Consider the following 18,272-nt stretch of genomic DNA (forward strand, 5'->3'; position numbering starts at 1 on the left):
ACTCATCTTCTCCCCCCTCCGCCCACCTTAAATCAAATAAAGTTTCCTAGAATGTAAAGTTGTGTCATCAAGTTGTTTTCGACTCCTGGCACCCACAGAGCCCTGTGGTTTTCTTTGGTAGAATACAGGATGGGTTTACCATTGCCTCCTCCCGTGCAGTCTGAGATGATGCCTTTCAGCATCTTCCTATATCGCTGCTGCTCCATATAGTACCAGCGGGGATTCAAACTGGCAACCTTCTGCTTGTTAGTCAAGCATTTCCCTGCTGAGAGTCAGAAAACCAAGCCATTTAGTTCAGTATTGTCACTGACTGGCAGCAGCTCTCCAAGGTTCTGGGCAGGACAGGAGTCTCTCCCAGCAGGGGCAGAGCCACCATTGGGCGAACGGGTTCAAAGAACCCAGGCCCCAACACACACACCTGCGTCTGACATCAGATGCTGGGGTGCTGGTTTAACTCCCGAGGGGGAGCCGCGCAACAGCTGTTTGGGAGTTAAATGGCCAGTGCTGCGTTCACGGCGTGGCCAGGAGCGGCTCAGGGAAGAGCAGCTCTTGGCTGCGCTGTGAACACAACGCCAGCCCCAATCTAGCTCCCGAAGGGGCCACACGTCTCCATTCGGGAGCCAGACCATGCCACCTGCATCTGACATCAGATGTGGGGGGCGGAGTGAGCGAGGCCACCGCCATGGCTGTATACGGGCCACTGGTGGTCAGGCTCCACGCCTGTCTCCCAGCCTCCCAGGAGATCCCAGGGAGGGAAACTGGGACCCTCTGTATGCAAAGCAGATGCTCCTATCATTGACCTACAGCTCCATCCCTAATGAATGTGAATAATATTCTTGCTGCTTGCTTTAGTTTAGGCTGAGATTAGATGGGGTATGGGAGATCTGTGATCAGATCTCCTTTTTGCATAAAAGCAGCTGTACAGAAGGTCACCTTGAGTGACGCAGTGGGGAAATGCTTGACTAACAAGCAGAAGGTTGCTGGTTTGAATCCCCACTGGTACTATATGGGGCAGCAGTGATATAGGAAGAGGCTGAAAGGCATAATCTCACACTGCGCAGGAGGAGGCAATGGTAAACCCCTCCTGTATTCTAAAAAAGAAAACCACAGGGCTCTGTGGGTGCCAGGAATCGAAATCGACTTGATGTCACACTTTACCTTTACAGAAGGTAGGGAACCAACTAGAGCCCGGGTGGTTAACATAAAGCTCTACAGCTGTTGTTGGACTACAGTGCCCGTCACCCCCAGCCACATTGCAGCTGGGGATGATGGGAGTTGTAGTTCAACAACAGCTGGAGAGCCTCAGATTGGTCATCGCTCAATAGTCACAGCACCGGGGGAGGGGATTTAATACTTCCCCCTACATCATTTTCCTGACACAAGTGCCCCCCCCCAGCTGTTCTTAACTGTGGAGGGAGAAAACACAGGTACAAAATCACTCTGTCAGATTTAAACTAGGGGGAGCCGTGTGGGAGGCGGGAAGGGTTAGCCTCCCATTCTCACAGCCCTGACCCAGTTTCCTCTCCCAGGTGTTTTTAACTATTAAAAAAAAGACACTGGGAGATCTGATCCCCCCACCCCATCACATTTAGTTTGGCCTTTGGAAAAACCAAAGTGTTTCAGTACTATGGTCCAAACAGTAAGGGCTGCATTATATCAGGGATGGGCCAACTTGGCCCTCCAGCTCCCACCATCCTCGGCCACAATAACTTGTGACTGGAGATGATGGGAGTTGTAGTTCAACAGCCACTTTTGAGAGCCAAGTTTGCCCATCCTTGTATTATGCCTTTTATTAGGATGTGGGGGTAGGGGGGATTCATTGCAACTGGAGTGAGACTGTTTTCAGATTCACCAGAACACTCTTCACACTGGATAATTAGAAGAAGAAGGGGTGGGGTGGGGGGAACCACCATAAAGGATCAGGGACGGGGAGATAGAGAAAATGTTGTTGCTGAACTGAAGGAGAGTCTGGGTCTGCAGTTTGCAACAGTCTCACGATCGCCGTTATGCCGGTTGAATTAGGTTGTATTGTGCCTGGTGCAAAAAGATCTATGGTTGCAGGAAGTCATGCCTGGGCGAAGGAGCCACGGCTGCGCTAGCATCTTTGAATCTGTCGCTGGCAACTGTTGGACACCGCTTGGCTTTTCCTGAGGGGAGTTTGCGGCTGCAGAGGGTATTTTAAAAAAGGAAATGGCAAGGCGTGGTGAAAGGGAAGAATTGTCACTCATCACTAGTATACATCACACGCGCCACCAACTAGGGGTCTGTGAGACCTGCTCAACCACATTCCATTTAGGACTTGCAACAGAGAGGTGGTGTAGCATAGAAGTGGCCAAGAGACTGAGGTTAGGTACACACCTTGCCTCTGCTGTGAACTCGTGAGGTGGCCGTAGGCAAACCCATCCCCTCCACCTTGGCTTGAACACTCAAACGCGCTGCACAAATGTGGAGTATTATTAGCAGGGCTAAGGAAAGAATTGTCCCATTGAGAAGAGAAAGCTGGGGAAAGGACATCTTCTGGTGACAGAACTTCTTGGAACAAAGTCCCGTTCTCCCCCCCAACCCCTGCAAAAAATAAAATTATCAGCATCATTTGGAGAATCTCCCCCAAGGCAGCAATAGGACTAGTGAAACCTATTTCCTGCTTATTCCAACATGGTGAATCTTGCCGCACTCCCTATCATGACCCCATACTGTAATTTGGTATGTATCAGACTGTAAACACATGCGCTCTTCAAAAAAAATAAAAAATAGTGGTTATACTGTGGCAGCACTATTCTGTTTCAAGAGGCCAGACTGCAGTAAAAAATCCCTTCCCCGCTGTCAGGATCCTCCTTGACCCTTTCCCATATACTCTCTGTTTGGTTTGTATTGGACTTTAAAAGATGAGTAAAAGGGTGGTACTGATAACATCAGTGGCTGCTATTTTGTTTCAAGATAGTGGATCAAAATAAAAGTGTCCCCATCAGGATCTCCTCAGACCCCCTCCCACAGTGTTGCTTCTAAAGTGTGCGGATGTGCAATCCCATCACAGATTTTTTTGATGTCCGCTCAGTTAATTTTAGATCCCACTTGGGTTGAATCAGGAAGGTCCCACTCTGAATATACACGCACACTGCCGCCCAGAACAAAATTCATTCCGCACACAGATGAAAAAAATTAGAACACTACCCTCCCATATAATGTAAGTTTGGCTTGTAGCAGGCTATAAACACAAAAGCTATTGGGGACAAGGAAACACACACACACACACACACACACACACACACACACAATGTTCTCACAAGCTTTCTTACCTTTGGGATGTAGGCAAAACAAAACAAAACAAAAAAACTCCACACCTGTGCAATACCATTCCATGCAGGAAGCACTGTAGCAATGAACATACAACCAGCAGCCAGTGTTGCATGTTCCCAGGTACAGAAAATATTGTGCTTTGAGTATTTGGTAAATGCAGTATCTCTGTAAGAGAAAAAGACAGCCTTGAGGGAAAATGAAGGGACTTGAGAAACACGGGGGCGGGGGCACAATAAATGGATCACAGAGAGATGCCCTAAAAAGGTCTCTCCTAATCCTAACTGATGTACAGATTGATCCTCTGCACATTAACGTAGAAGTAAATCCTGCTGTGTTCATTGGGAATTACTCCCAGGTAATTGGGCATAGGATTGCAGCAATTGGCCTGTGCCGGGGTGTAGGGAGACTTTCCTTCTTGATTGGTGAATGATTGCTCAACCTTTTACCTTTTTGGTAAGGCCTCTTGGTAGTAAACTTCCTACATGTGGAGAAGCAGAGGCGGTGAGGGGGAAGGCTGGATCTAGGAGCAGAGAAGGGCAGCCACATTTCACTTATCTCCCCCCCCCCCAATAGTTCAGCACATGGAGTTAATCACTTTTCTCCTTAGGGGATTGTGGGGGTGGGGGTTTTATATGCTGTAGACAGCCAGAGAAGAAGTTCCTGTTTTGAACTTAGAAATCAAGGGGATTGGGTCACAGAGAATAGGGGGAAGAGGGACCCCGAGAAATGGTGTTCCATTTATGGATGGCCAGGTGTGCTTGGTAGTACCTGCTGCTCAAGGTTCTGTTAGTTCTCCAGGACCCATATGTGGAATGTTCGTTCATCTCTCTGCATGCCCTCTCCGCCCGACACCAATCCCTAGCCCTTGTGCATGTTCTCTTCCACCATGCCCCTTTGCTTGCCTAACTCCCTAGCCACTTCTCTCCCCAAGCCCTCTAGATCAACTTCCTGCTTCCTGCACAGAGGCTGTGCTGACTTACATTACAGTATTGCATGCATTTCAGGCCATGCCATCTCAAAAGGGGCTGGAGAGGACCAAAGCTGCCATTAGGTTCAGTTGTGAACCTTGCTGTAATTTGACCAGGAGCATCTGTGTCTGGAGAAAGCTTCCTATGAATCTCTGTTGTTGTTGTTGTTATTGTTGTCGTTCTCCTCCTACTCTTCCTCCTCCTCCTCCCACCCCCGTTGAGATCTACTTGAAAGCAAGTGGGCAGTGCCTGGTAAAATCTACAAACAAATAATGCTGTGATCAGCATGTATTATAAAGGCCACATGAATTATGGGGTGTATCATCTCTCCAGTGGCTGTTGCTGGTGTGTGTTGTGTGTGAGTGAGTGAGTATTTAAGACTTTGAATTCTTTCGCAACAGGAAACCATTTTCTCATACTGTTTGCTGTGTAAACTGCTTCTATATTCATTTTTGCTGAAAAGCAATATGTAAATATTTTTATAATACATATGCATGGTTCATTATAGGGTTTCGGGCATCTGTGGAACACACTAGGGTTTTTAATGGGTTTAAAAATAAATAAATAAAAGGCTTATCTCCTCTTCCAAATGCCTTGGTACCAATTTCCACAATTCATTGAGTGTAAAAGAATGTTGGACAGATCTACAAAAATGTAGGCAGTGTAGTGAGATTTAGTCTGTAAAGAGAAGATATACTATAGTGGCGCAGACATTTATTGTTATGATATGGCAAGTTAAACCTTTGTTAAGATTGCTGCTGTTACAAAATTCTTAGAGTAGTGTGCAACCTGTGTATGGACCAAATCTGACACACACTTCCCCCTGTGTGGTGTGTGTGTGTGCTGAGAAACTTCATGGCCCATCCAAAAGACACATAGTAGTAGTTCATGCAAGCACATTTATCATTTGGTGATTCTCTCTCTCCTTCCCTGCCCTCCCTCCACCGTGCAGCATTGCAGATGATGCTGGAATGTAACCCTTGTGTCGTGTGTAGTTCCATCTTGTGCATCCTGGTATTCTCTGTGATTTTGCAGGTGATTGAGAGGAGGGGGCACAAAACTTGCAATGCAAATTCCAGCAAATGTTTAACTTGCAGCTTAATATATAGTTCTGTTTTAGTGTTGTAATTTGCTTTATTTGTGGATTGTTTGATTTGATTGCTGTTGTGAGTAGAGTTGTTTTTGCAATTCTTGTATGCTTTTATTCAGAAAACTGGGATGGAAATAATGAGGACGTAAGGTGGTACATAGGAAGCTGCCATATACCGAGTCAGACACTGGTCCATCTAGCTCAGTATTATCTACTCAGACTGGCAGCGGCTTCTCCAAAGTTGCAGGCAGGAGTCTCTCTCAGCCCTATATATAAGCCTTGGCTGGGAGGAGAAATAATAAGGATCACCTTTTCTAGCAAATACCTTTCCTCCTCCCCACCCTCATTTTTTAAAAAAAAACTACTATGGCCCTAGTGCCGGGGTTCCTGACCTGTGGTCCTGTGGATATTGCTGAACTACAACTCTCATCATCCCCAGGCACAATAAATTGTCCCTGGGGATGATGGGAGTTGTAGTTCGGCAATATCCACAGGACCACAGGTTGGGAACCCTACATCCCTGGATCAATAATAGCAAGACCCTCATGACCTGCTGTGTTCACAAATGGAACACATGCTTCATTTCCCTCTCCCTCTCATATTGAGAAACTGGAGAGAGTTCAGTAAAGAACTCTCAGAAATGACTCAAGGTCTGGGTAGTCTGTTCACCCAAGGGTTCATCAACATGAAAACGGATACATGAAGGAACAAAACTTGATTTAGTAACGCATTCCCCCAGTTATTGCATTGCAAGCCTGCATATAGGTATAACTTCAGGTTGACTATACAGTCCTTGGAACTTTCCCTTGATAGGGTATTTTGGGGATTCGTGTGTGTGTGTGTCTGTCTGTCTGTCTGTCTGTCTGTCTGTCTGTCTGTTTAAAGGCAACTTTTAATATGATGATTCTCTTATATTTAGCAGGGGGGAAGCAACTGGCACTATCCCATCCCAGCACTGCATCCCTCCAGTGGCTGTTGCTGTTGTTCATCCTGCATTTTTTTATTAGATTGTGAGCCCTTTTGGGACAGGGAATCTTATTTCTTTGAGAGTTTTGTGGGAAAGTGGTTTATAAATATTCATAGTAGTAGTAAAGTATATTTGTACTGATATTTTCCTAATTTATGACCTGTGAGGGTCACCTTGCAATGAGTGGCTGATCTGCTTTGACATCACAGAGGGCTGGTGAGGACCATTCTGGCGATTGATTGATTTGATTAAGTGCTGTCAAGTCGGTGTCAGCTCTTAGCGGCCAAGTAGATAGATTTTCTCCAGGATGATCTGTCTTCAACTTGTCCTTTAAGGTCTCTCAGTGGCAGGGCCGGATTAAGCTAGTGCAGGGCCTGTAGCATATGTTATGAAGAGGCCCCCAAATAATAAAAATTACATAAATATTGAAACATAAATTATTTACTTGCATAGTAAAGTAATTCAATTTTTTCATTTGCTGTGCAGCCAGATAATACGACCAATGTCTGACACTTCAGCAATACTATTACTTACATGTAGGTATCAATTTCAAATGTCAAAAGTAAGAAAACTACAATTTAAACGTGCCCTGTTCACACACAGACTGATAGAGAGGTTGTATGGTATATGGTTGAAAGTATATCATTTTTAGACACTTCCCCATCATTGAACACAGTTGTGGGCATTATTTGTGCCTTGACATTGCAAGCAAACAAATCCCCGTTGTATCAGCCCTGAGGCCAATGCTTTTTGTGCCATGAAACAATCCTGGCAAACATAAGACAGTGGCAGGGGGAGAGCAGGTAAAACAGTGGGTGAGGCATCCTGGTTTGACCCATGGTAAGCAGAGAACTAACCTAATGGGCAGAAAATAGTTTGCAACTAATAATAACCCAAAATTGACCTTTGCTTTGCTAACAACTTTGCAGAACGTCCCCCACCCCGGAATAATATAGGAAGTTGTGTGGGCCCCGCAAGCATGAGGAGGGAGGAAGCGTGTGCGGTGCGGGTTGCCTGAGTCAGCCCAACAAGAAGAAGCACGTGGGTGACGGGCAGGCAGGCAGCCAATAGGGATCGGGCGGCGGGACTCAGCAGAGAATGGGCGGCAGCACCAGGCAGCGAGGAGAGAGGCTGCATGAGTAGTAGAGACTCGAGAGCAGAAAGAAGAGGGGCAGTTCAAGCCGGGCGTGCGGGGCCCTCAAAAACATGGAGCCCGTAGCTTGCTACTACGTTAATCCGGCATAGCTCAGTGGTACCTTCATTGCTGTCGTAATCGAGTCCATCCACCTTGCTGCTGGTCATCCTCTTCTACTCTTTCCTTCAACGTTTCTCAGCATTATGGACTTCTCAAGGGAGCTGGTAGCTGAATGATAGTTTGAGCCTGGTCATGTGTGCCTCGAGTGAGAATTCCGGATTGATCTGTTCACTCGGGCTATAGCTGTCTCAAAGGGTCGTCGTCACATAGAAGAAGGAACAGACTATGTTGCTTCTGGGGATAGGACTAGATGGGCTGAAATTGTGAGGATGCCGTTCTAGGCTAGAGCAAGAGCTGCTTAACAGTGGAATAGTCTGCTTCATGCGGTGGTAGGCTCTCCTTTGCTGGGAGTTTTTCAGACGGAGGCTCGGCCGCCATCGGTCAAGGATGCTCTAGTAGTTTCCTGCACTGAGAAGGCGGTTGGACTGGAAGACCTCTAAGGTCATAGTAGTCCCCCATTATGTTTTGCCTGGTGAGCGCCAGTGCATCGTAATGGAGAGTGTCGGCCTTGGACCAGGGGGAGCCAGGTTCAAACCCCTGCCTAACCATGAAGTTCATTGGGTGGCCCTGGACCATTCATTATCTTTCTGCCTAAATGGATGTTGAGAAGATGGCCCCATGAAGGCCTCCTTCAACTCCTTGGAGAATAAACATATGATGCACATCATGAATTTACCCAGGAACAGGAAGTCTGCCTGCTGACATACAAATGAGAAGTATAAGATTCCTGGCTGGTAGACAACTACCATTTAATCCCAAGGTATCATCTGAAGGGCACCTGATACAGCCATCTTGCAGAAGCTAAATACAGGGAGTTGGCAGGTATTGTGGTAGTAAGCATGGATTGTCCCCTTTGCCAAGCAGGGTTTGCCTTGGTTTGCAATAGGATGGGTGACTACATGTGAGTACTGACCTGCTGTCAGACCTTCCCCTTAGGGAATGGGGCTGTGGCTCAGTGGTACAGTGTCTGCTTTGCATGCAGAAAGTCCCAGGTTCAATCCTGGCAGCATCTCCAAGTAAGGCGGGGAGATACTCCTGCCTGAAACCTTGGAGAGCCACTGCTAGTCAGTGTACATCAGTGGATCCCAACCTGGGCCCTCCAGATGTTGCTGAACTACAACTCCCAGCACCCCCAGCTACAACTTATAGCTACAACATCTGGAAGACCCCAGGTTGCAAATCACTGGTGTAGCTGATACCATGTTAGATGTACCATTGGCTTGAGTTTGTATAAGCGCTGCTTCCTATGTCTGGTTTTGGAAATCCTTTGTACACCACCTTGAATGTCATCATCGCAGAAAGATGGAGTATAATTGTATTGACGTATAAATGTATTTTATGTACTTTTTCATTTATATGAAATAACAAGAGCAGCAGCAACAACATTATATATTAGCCACCCCATAACAATTGTTCTCTGTGCAGATCATCTCCCCCCCCCCCCCAAGGTCATCCGTTGTTAAAAAAAACCCCAACCACAAATATTTGTTAAGCACCTTTGCAAATCAGTTCTGTTGTTGAGCTGGCTTTCCCCCATTCAAATGAATTGCTCTGAAAAAGCTGCAGAATGGGTAGGAGAGAGCTCCCAGCGTTTTGTCCTGGGCAAGAAAAGGTTAGAACTAATGCAGTGAAGCAGCTTCTGTTTTGGTCCTGCTGCTCTGTAAATATGACATCTGTTTTCTGATACAACCTTGCAGATTAGTCAGATGACTAGTCCAGCAGCTAGTCCAAGCTGCCCATGCAGACTAGTGTAAGTCACTGGTGGTATCTCTGGGTCCTGAAAGGTGGGGAGGGGAAAACCTGCTCTTATGCAGTCCACAGAATGTTTCTTAACTAGTTGCCTGGAGGCAATATTTATTCACCGTAGGCGAGCAGCTGTGTACAGGCTTGATCTAATGGGAAATCTGACATTGCATTCCAGATCAGAGACCAGTGAAACTTTCCATTGAGTTTGAAGGCAAACGTGGAAACTCCATAATGTTGCTGAGCCTGGAGTGTTCCTGTGATAAGACCTCAGTATTCATGAGGGAAAGGGAAGCTGAGTTAGATCTGAGGGAGGTCACTGCAGTTAAGGAATGTGCATCCCTTAACTGCTGTCTGCTCTAGCCCTGTTTTTCATCTGGGTTCGTTGTACAGTATTCCGCATGGCAGTGCCTCTCTGAATCGTAATGGGAAGAATTCATTTCAGTCAGCTTGGATTGGAACAGTTTCATATAGATTTTTTTCTTTTTAAGAGGGAACATTGGCTCCTGGACCATAAACACAGGGCAGGGGGTTAATGGCAAAGCTGGAACTTGCCTGAGCTTGGAAGATGACTGATATCATTCATAGCCCAGAAGGAGCTGATGGGGGCGGGGGGGGAGCAATTGCTGTGGAATGTCAGCTGGGAAGGGGCCACATATCAAGGAAGGATCAACCACCATAATAAGTACACTGTAGATTTAGGCTGTGTGTCTTCCCTACAAGTTGTGTCAGGCACCTGGGAATTCTAGGGCATGAATGAGAATCTGGAGCCTCCACCAGGGAGGTTTTGGCACTCTCGGAGAGAAATTGGTGAGAACTCAGGCTTGCTCAGTGAATCAGTGGGCAGCATGGCAGCAGTTCCTAGCCTGGCCAATATGTCGGAAGCGTAAGCCTGAGATGGGGAATGTGCTGGATGGAGGGGGCAGGTTGCTCTGCATTGCTGCGGTTGCTGCCCGAACCATAGGTGGTTTGCTATGCAAAAGAGTGAGGGTTCCAGCCATGTTTTCCTTCCTTGGCCATAGAGCAGGATCTGTAGCAGCGGATGTAAAAGAGGGCAAGGGATTCTAGGTGGACTGCAGGTTGTGTCCCTCCTCTGGCTGTGCCACCAAGAACATGAATGGGAAAAAAGCTGGGGTGAGTTGGTTTTCCCAAGACAGCCGTTTTGGTGTAGTGGGGAGAGAAGGGAAGGCGGGAACTCCCTAACCCTTTTCAACTCGGTTCGGTGTGAGGGACAGTAGATGTGTCTGTACCTCCAACCAGGAAGAGAATTGCACAGCAGATGTGCTGGGTTTTTTTCAATGTGCATCATGTATTTGGGTTTCTGTTGTGTTTTGGTTTTGTTTGTTTATATTTTGAAAAGGACAATGCATCCAAAAAATCTCAGAGAAGTGATTAGCCCACAAAACATGTTTCCTGCCCTGCATGCCAACACACAGTTGTGTTAGCCATTTTGGTCACATGGGCACCTAGGAAGAAGAAAATAATCCATCCCCGAGCTTCTCTGTTAGGTCACCTGGAGTCCATTCTTCCTTGGCACAGATGACCAGGGCCTTTCCCAGACAGCAGGCTTTACTGCAGGATTAAGAGGGGTGAAATACTATGAGTTATGGGGCATATCGGATATTTCAAATTTGCCCAAAAACCCAATGCAAAAAGTAGATTTCCCCCCACCCACCCCAGACATAAATCGGGCTAAATTCCAATGCACAATGAAAAACCCAAATCATGTATGGAGTGCTCACCCCTAGCTTGCAGGGACTTTGACGTAAATCTGGATGATATGTGACTGAACACCTGCCCTTCCAAAGTAAAATCGCCGTCTGGCAGGTGAAGTTGCTATTGACAAGTCTGCCATAGGCACAGTAGAGCAGGACTGAACAACACCAGCTCTCCTGCAGACTACAACTCGCATCATCCCTGACTATTGGCCAGTGTGGCTGGGGATTATATTGTAGTCCAAAAAATCTGGAGGGCCAAACTTGTGCAGCCCTGCACTAGAGCAAGAAAGCCTAAAGGATGCGTTCCAACTTCTTTATAGAACTGAAAGCTACAGTCATATGACGAGACTGGTGTAGCTGCACTGCTGGTGTTCCTTCCTGCCCTTTAGCTCATAAATGTGTTATTTATTTGACATATTTTTATATTTGTATTTCGCCTAAAAGCCACTTAATGGCGCAGTGGGGAAATAACTTGACTAGCAAGCCAGAGGTTGCTGGTTCGAATCCCTGCTGGTATGTTTCCCAGACTATGGGAAACATTTATCTCAGGCAGCAGTGATACAGGGAGATGCTGAAAGGCATCATCTCACACTGCACGGGAGGCGGCAATGATAAACCCCTCCTGCATTCTATCAAAGAAAACCTGCAGGGTTCTGTGGTTGCCAGGAGTCGACACCTACTCGACGGGACAACTTTACCTTCTTTACTTTATATCATCTAAACATATATCGCAAAGCGGTTCACAAAAGTTAAAATTCAAAACCTCAAATTTAAACAGAAAAGTCAAAACCATGCAAACATTTTAAAAAATAATAACAGGCAGCCTGGTTAAACAGGGACCTTGAGCATTTTCCTAAAGGTTGCCAGGGATATTGAAGCTCTTATTTCAACGGGGAGTGCGTTCCAAAGGCTCAGGGCAGCTATAGAAAAGGCCCAACCATGAGTTGCCACCAGATGAGCTGATGGAAACTATAAGCAAACTTCCCCAGATGATATTAAAAAGAGGTAGGGCTCTTGAAGAAGAAGAAGGTGTTCTCTTAAACAGAGATCTGAACCATCTGTCTCTCTCCTTTCCAAGCCTCCTTGGCACTGTCTCTTTTTCTCACCCAGCCTCCCACTGCTTCTTCTCTTCTCTCTGATCCCTGGCCAGGCCACTGCTTGTCTCATCTACAATTGCCACTTAGCATTTATATAGCTCTTTAAAAAGTTCAAAGGGCTTCACATGATGTTCATTAGTAGTTTTTACAGCAACCCTGCAAGGTAGGCCTGCATCATCATCCCCATATCTGCAGATGGGGGTGCTGAGGCTGAAAGAGAGTTGACAGGGTAGATGAAAAATTTGAACCAGGGACTTTTTGATTTGCAGCTTTTCGTGTCATAACCACTATGCTGTGCTGCCTCTTTATGTAAGCATTTGCTAGGGTTTTTTTTGGTGGGGGGTTTAACAAAAACCAAACGTGTGTGCTAGTATGCGGGGGGCAGGGGGATTGTTGTGTCCTCTGCTTAGTGCAGTACATAATACAGAAGTCAAACAATCCCTGGCCAGAAGCATTACACTCTGCAATTAATTATATTTGGTTAAAATGGCATATTAATCCTAAGTGCTTAAAGCAGGGTTGGGCAAACATGGCCCTCCAGATGTTGCTGGACTACAGCTATAAATTATATGGGGATGCTGAGAGTTGTAGTCCAAAAACAGCTGAAGGTCCAAATATGCCCACCCCGACTTAAAGCCTCTTCGCATGCACTATTCTGTCATTTTCCCAACAACCTTGTAAGACGGGCCATTATTATTTTGTGCATGTTCCAAAGTGAAGCTGGGAGAGAGTGGCTTGCAGAAGGCCACCCAGTTCACCCAAGAAGAGGTTTGAACAGGGGACACGCCAGTTTGCAACATGTGCCCTTAGCCCCTGCAGTTCACGTTTCTAGAAGCCATGCCCTTTGACCTGGAAGTTCTTCACCCAGATTCCACGTGTGAAGCGGAGTCTGGTTGCAGTTCCTCAGTGGTGTCGGAAAGGAACTTCTTGCATGCTCAAAGGCATACTCTTTTGTTGTCAAATCTTGTTAGATTTGTAAATGGGCTATTCGTTGCCAGGCTCAAATGAAGCCATGGCCAAAAATATTCTCCCACTCTTCCAGGCACTGCTGGCTGTGAAAGCCAGGCAGCTGAGCAGCAGTCGCTCCACCACCTCTGCGTGGCCTGCCTTCTGACGCAAGCAGCATGTCTGCCCAGGCCCAGCTGCAGGGTTCGGAGGCTGGGCTGTGAGGTCCCGATGGTGCTCTTTGCTGCCTTCACGTTGGGAGGGAGATGAGCTAATTCAGCAAAAATGTGCCCTTCCATTTGGGGAACTGCTTCCAGCGCAAGAGAATGAATACATTTGTTCCTGAAAGCAGAGTCATCCGTGTGCGATTGCAACACCCGGCTGTGTTTCCAATTAACCCGCCTGAGCCGGAGCTGTCCTGAGGGTGCTTCCAAGAGGCATTTTGCCTTAGCAGGGGGATGTTTTGTGCTGGCACGGGTCCGGCTTTGGAGTGCCAGCTGAAATGCGCGCTAGGCTGGCAGAGTGAGACGACACAACATGTCAAGGCTGTATCTGCACAGCCTCATAATGTTTTCTCTCCCCCCCCCACCCCCCACAGCCAGGATGTGCGTCACTGCGGTGCCCTTTGGGCATGGCAGGGTGGGTAGTACTGATGCCACCTGTGCTGACAGCAGGCTTGGTGTTATCCACTTGCCTGCCATGGGAAAGGCTGAAATCCTGAATGTGCATTGCAGAGCAGGGTGCAGGCTTTGGCCTTGGAAGCAACATGTGGATGCAGAACTTGGCGGAGCCCAATTGCTGTCCAGCCTGCTGGACTGTGGATTTTAAAATTACTGTTGTTTGTTGTAAGGGCCAGAGGTGCACCTAGGTCATTTTGGAGCCTGGACCTAAAGGCCTTTAGAGGCCCCTCTCCCCCCCTGCAAATTAAGTATTATTCTGCTCCGCCAGGCGACCGCACCACCCGGACAGACTAAAGAGGAGGCCCTGGACTGTGGAGGCCCTGGACTTCGGCCCCGAAGTCCAGGGGTAAGAGCGCCTCTGGTAAGGGCTGCTCCACACACCCCTCCTTACTGGCAGAGCTCTGAAGACCGGAGCCTTGGCCTCTGTGGGCAGCAGCACTGTGGGTTGCAAAAATGGCACGCCCATGCTGAGCTCCGCCCGCCTCACCCCCACCGCCACACAACAGAGCTGTTCTCATGACCATTAAGAGGGCAGGAGAAGCCCCTTACTCTAGTCCGGGAGCTGGGCACACCCCCGTTTTCCTATTGTAAGTGAAAACCAAGGTAGGAGGCACTGTCTCTGACCGCCGGCTAAGCAGCAGCTGACTTGGAGGGCTTTCCCCCTTACCTCATTAAAGACCTGGGCACCGCTACTGGGTAGGAGGGAGTCCTCCAGCCCAGCTGCTGCTGAGCTCATGAGTGGAGCACAGAAGTGCAAACGGCTCCTGGACTAGGATAGGAGGCTTCTCTTGCCCTGTTAATGGTCTTGAGAACCACTCTCTGGTGTGGCGGCAAGAGGGGAGCTCCATATGGGGCTTCATATGGACCCACTTAACAGGCATCCTGATGTGATTACCATGTGGCATTGCCTACCTCTACCAGCTGTGTGGGGCAGGGAACTCTTTGGCAAGATGGCATCGGAACCCTGAGCAAGAGGAGTCTCAGTCTTGCTTTTAAAGAGCACAGGAAGCTGCCATATACTGAGTGAGACCATTGGTCTATCTAGCTCAATATTGTCTACCCAGACTGGCAGCAGCTTCTCCAAGGTTGCAGGCAGGAATCTCTCTCAGCCCTGTCTTGGAGATGCTGCCAGGGAGGGAGCTTGGAGCCTTCCGAGGCTCTTCCCAGAGCGGCTCCATCCCCTGAGGGAAATATCTCGCATGTAGTCTCCCATTCAAATGCAGCCAGGGTGGACCCTGCTTAGCTAAGGGGACAAGTCATGCTTGTTACCACAAGACCAGCTCTCCTCTCCATCTAAACTCCTTCTGATTAAGATGGTCTACCCACAAACCCAGGACAATGAGCTAAGATTTCTCCACCACAAGGGAAGTGCATTCCACACAGGTTCAGAAGTGCCAGGGCTGGCTCCGGGTTTTGGCACACTGCCTTCCAGGTGTGCCCTCCTACCTGGATCACCGCCCCCCCCCCCTCCAGGTTGTGTTGGGGCTTACCTTGGCACATGGGGTGGAAGAAAGGAGGCAATGGCCTGGTGACTCTTGCGAGAGTCCCTCCACTCCCACCACCCAAGAGGCAGTCTCCAGGATCAGCAGCAAGCCCAGAGCTGCCAGCCCTGAGAAGGGTCCCCACCTGCAACTGGTCTGGAGGAGAAGAGATGAGAAGGGCTGGCTAATGCAGAATGCAGAATGCAACACATCCAGCCGAAACCCCCAAAGTGCCTCTCGAAACAGGTTCAGAGCTAGGTGTTGCTGATGGGCATCTGCTGAAGCCAGCCTTGGTTTGAATTACGAAAATGGCCTGGCCGCACAGGTTGCCAGACCTTGAAATTTTGGGCATCTGGGCAGGGCCTGGAGGTAGAGGCAGGGGTGGGGTCCAGTATCTTTTGATGGATTTAGAGGTGGGGCCAAGCAGAATTTGCAGGTCTAGAGGCAGAGCCCAGAAAACCTTGGCCCAGTCGATCCCCCACCTCCCTTTGGTCACCAGCCATATAGCCAGATCAGCCTGTATGGAAGAGATATTGCAATCTTCCTGGTGACCTCCCATCAAAGCGGTAGGCTCCTTTTGCTTTCAACCCCTCCAGTGTGAATTTCTAGAGCATCAGTAGAAAATGGGGCTATTCTGACGATCGGCAAAAATCGGGCTAGGAGAGCCTAGCCCGACTTTTGCCGATCATAAGAACCACCGGGCTCACAGCCAAGCCCGGTGGTTCTAGAGTGGGTAACCCGCTCAAGAACCCCTGCCTTAAAACCAGGTTTGCGGAGCGAGCACGCCACAAGCCTGGTTTTAATAATCGTGAGTAGCCGCGGCGCGGCTTTGTGCCACGCCTACTTATGAGGAGACCCCCGGAGGGGAGGCGAAAAGCCACCTCCCAGCTCCGGGGGTCTCGCCAGCATGCCCTGCATGCTCGCGCAGGGCATGCTGGAGCTTGCAGGGGGTCTCAGAGCCGGCAATCGTATCGGTGGCCGATCCAGCCGCCCAGGGCTCCCTCCCCGCTCATGAGCGGGGAGAGTGGGCTTAGCCTGCTCTTCCCGCTCACTGCAACAAACCGGGTCTCACAGATCGTGAGACCCGGTCAAATGTCTGTCTTGAGAAAAGGCGGCAACAAATCAATGTGTGGCATTAATGCACATATGAATATTAATAACATGCTGTTATAGCTTCAGGAATGCCCATCCTTATGAACCTTTGTGCCTATTGAGTTCTTCTGGGAAGGTCTTGCTGCAGTGGATGGATTCCAATTGCAGGGCCTTTCCAGTTAGAGCATCGAGTGTCAGGAATTCCCTTCCTGAGAGAAGCCCTACCTGCACCCAGCTCTCCTTGGGTTCAAAAACAAGGCTGTTTGTTTTGTCAAGCATTTGGCATGAAGTAGAAAAGTCGGCTTGAAGCTGCTATTAATTTACAGTAGGCCCTTTTTAAGGACAGGATTCAAAATTGTACAGCTTTGTTCTACTTTAAGCATTTAATGTTTTGTTTTTCCCCGGGGGGGTGGGGAGAGCATGTGTTTAAAATAGAACATAAATAATACAAATAAATATTCTATTCTGGGTCTTGTAGTGGGTATTGAAAACAGGTTCTTGGGAAGTTCTCCAACTTGGTTCAGATTCTCTCTCACACAGAGAGGTAATTCACACAATCAAAAACTCTGTTCTACCTGGGTTTGGGAGCTGTGTGTGCTCCCAATTTTCAGTTGTGTGGAAGCAAGGTATGAGGGAAACCTGGGTAGCTTTTCCTCCTACCTTGCTTCCAGACAATCACTTCTACCCAGGTTTTCTTCTAAACTTGCTTCCACACAACTCAAAATTGGAAGCACACACAAACCCAAACCTGGGTAGAACACAGTTTTTGATTCTGTGAATGACCTCAGGTCGTGCGTGTGCATGGCCATGCATATGGAGGCTGACATATGCGTAGGAGAACTCGTCTTATAAGAACACAAGTGAATTTTGGCCCGTTGAAAAACGGGCGCTAGTAATGGCGCTCCTGGCCCCCCGCCGCCATTCCCCCTCCCTCCGCCGTACCCCCCCCCACCTTTAAGGGCCAAATCGGCCCAGGCACTTGCCCCCGCCAGGCCAGGGAGACGGAGGCCGAGACCGGGGGCGGAGCGGAGGCCATGTAACTTTTTAAAAAAAAATTTACTCCCGCGGCCGACGCCGCCGACCGCCCACCCTCCCTCCCAGCTGCCGAGTCCCCCTTACCCTGGCCGACTGCTGTCGGCCGTAGACAGCCCTCAATTTAAGAGGCAGAGAGGAGCTCGCAAGCAGAGCTCCTCTCTGTGCAAAGCCTCTTGCCGAACTGCCGCTTTGGGCGCAAGGGACGCAAGCGTTGCGTCCTTTGCGTCCATAGCGGCAGTTTGGGCAGCAGCATAGCAGAGAGAGGAGCTCTGTTCCTGAGCTCCTCACTTCCACTGTGCGAATAATGTTTTTTTTTCTTCGCCCGACTGTCGCGGGCTGGAGCGGGTAAGGTGGGCTCGGGCAGCTGGGTGGAAGGGTGGGCGATAGGCAGGGGCGACGGCCTTCTCATGGGCCATTTTGGCCCTTAATCAATTGGGGGGTGGAGCGGGGAAGGAGATTTTGGAAAGCTGGGAGGGTGGGTGAGCGGGCGGCGGGAGGACAGGCTTCCCCTGCCGCCTCTTCCCCCCTCAATCACCGGCCGAGCGGTCTCTGGAGGCGCCGCTGCCATCCTCCGCGGCCGGCCCGGGCCCTTCACGGTTGGCTCTGTCCCGCCGGCCTCTGTTGGCCTCCATTCCGTCCCCCGTCTCCCCAGCTTGGTCGCCGTCTCTTCTGGGCGAAGCGGCGGCTCCGCCGCCGCCTCGGCCAGTTTCCCCCGCCGGCGCTTCTCCGGCTTCTTCAGGGCGGCCGCTTGTGGCCGTCCAAGATGTCCGCCGGGTGCTGGCGGTCGTGGCTCCCTGGCTTCGCGCATGCCCAGAACCGCCAAGGGAGGCACGAACACACGCTTGGTGTCCGTCCACGGACGGACACCAAACGTTTTATTAGAGAGGATCCCTGCTGGATCAGG

At 49.1% G+C, this 18,272-nt stretch overlaps 1 protein-coding gene across 5 annotated transcripts in view; it reads left to right on the plus strand.

Annotated features, from left to right (window-relative positions):
* HDAC7 (histone deacetylase 7) overlaps positions 1 to 18,272 on the plus strand; it is a 248,207-nt gene that overhangs the window by 143,835 nt on the left and 86,100 nt on the right. Inside the window, exon 1 of one of the 5 annotated variants that reach the window (XM_053297654.1) lies at positions 17,606 to 17,713. The exons of the other annotated variants lie outside the window; for them this stretch is intronic. The gene's annotated coding sequence lies outside the window, so the exon portion shown is untranslated. Of the gene's footprint in view, positions 1 to 17,605; positions 17,714 to 18,272 lie in introns of those variants that run through there. 5 annotated transcript variants of the gene reach the window in all.

This window comes from Hemicordylus capensis, chromosome 2, assembly GCF_027244095.1.
Source record: "Hemicordylus capensis ecotype Gifberg chromosome 2, rHemCap1.1.pri, whole genome shotgun sequence".
NCBI lineage: Eukaryota > Metazoa > Chordata > Lepidosauria > Squamata > Cordylidae > Hemicordylus > Hemicordylus capensis.